The sequence below is a fragment of the Tupaia chinensis genome, unplaced genomic scaffold, assembly GCF_000334495.1.
Source record: "Tupaia chinensis unplaced genomic scaffold, TupChi_1.0 Scaffold138153_1, whole genome shotgun sequence".
Lineage (NCBI taxonomy): Eukaryota > Metazoa > Chordata > Mammalia > Scandentia > Tupaiidae > Tupaia > Tupaia belangeri.
The window spans coordinates 62481-63900 of NW_006198052.1; positions in this window are offsets into that span (position 1 = coordinate 62481).

Genomic DNA, 1420 nt, shown 5'->3' on the forward strand with positions numbered 1-1420 from the left:
CGTGATTTTAAGCCCCAGGGTCCAGGACTTGAACTGTGGTCGACTACATGAGAGTCCAGTGACATAGCTATTAGGCCAACTGCTGGTCCCACTAATATGATATATTTAAAATCAACTTTCTACTAGAAAATATGCTTCCTTAAGACATTCTGAAGAAATCTATTTCAAAAGATCAATATGTACAAGTGTATGGAAAAATCTGGGACCAGCAGTTAGCATAATGACTATGTCACTAGACTCCCATGTAGTCGACTGCAGTTCACTTCCTGGACCCGGTGGCTTAAAACTCACACCGGGCATGTGAGCGTGCGTGCCCAAGATCTCAAGAGGAGAATGGAGGAGAAAGGATTGTGGTGTGGCCATCCCCCCGGGGGGTGATTTCTCGCTTTCTGTCTCTCTCTGTCTGATGAGCGCACGTACCCTATAGCAAAAACCTCTCAAAACAAAATCTAATAAAAATAAGTTTTAAGAAAATAAAACAAGTTAACTAGAAAATCATCAATGTATTCTGATTTTGCTTACAAAATTTGGTTCAACTTAAGTAGTCCCTAAACGTGTTAATCATTAACTTTTGAGGTTATTCATTGAACGAGACTGGCTAAGAGGGAACCTTATTCCTCATCACTGAGCAAAGTGCACTCCCATTAGATTTAATTGTAAGAAATCAACGTTCAGGTGAGCAAATTGCTCTCTGATTACAACCGCACATGCTGCTATTTTCTGCACTCCACCACAATCGCCCTGACACTGCTTTACAATACTTTGCAATTTCAGTTGATACACTGGGGATGGGAAAGAAGGCTGTCCAAAGAACAAACACCTAAAATGAACAAAGAACACAGAGGACTTCGTGTGTGGAAACTCAGAAAAGAGAACTACACAGTCAGAAATCATGACAAATTCTCTGTGATGTCTGAGCATCCTCTGCCAGGGAATGAGATTTGAGAGGCTAACAATGACAACCAGAGGAAATGCTTCACAATCATACCTCTGCTGTAACTGCAGAAACTTCAGCCCATCTCAGATTCACCCCAGACTGCACTGGGAGACCCCAGGGAGTTCCTTATTTGTACTATGGAACTAATTTCTTTTCATTTTTCTTTTCTTTCATGAGAGATAGGGTCGGAGAGAGAGACGGGCATCCCCCACAGCATCTCCAAGTCACGCACCAGCTCTAGTCTCCGCTGACGCAGATCACGGGCACTCACGCGCTCAGCTTGCTAGGGACGTCCTGGAACTTGAACTAGACTCTTCCCACGTGGACCCAGTTGTATCACCACTGAACCACCACCTGGCTTTGCTATAGGATGCATGCACTCACCAGAGAGAAACAGAGAAAAGGAAAGTGAGGAATCACCTCCTCCACCCTTGCCCTGGGGCGATGGCCATGTTGCAATCCCCTCTCCTCCATTCTCCTGTC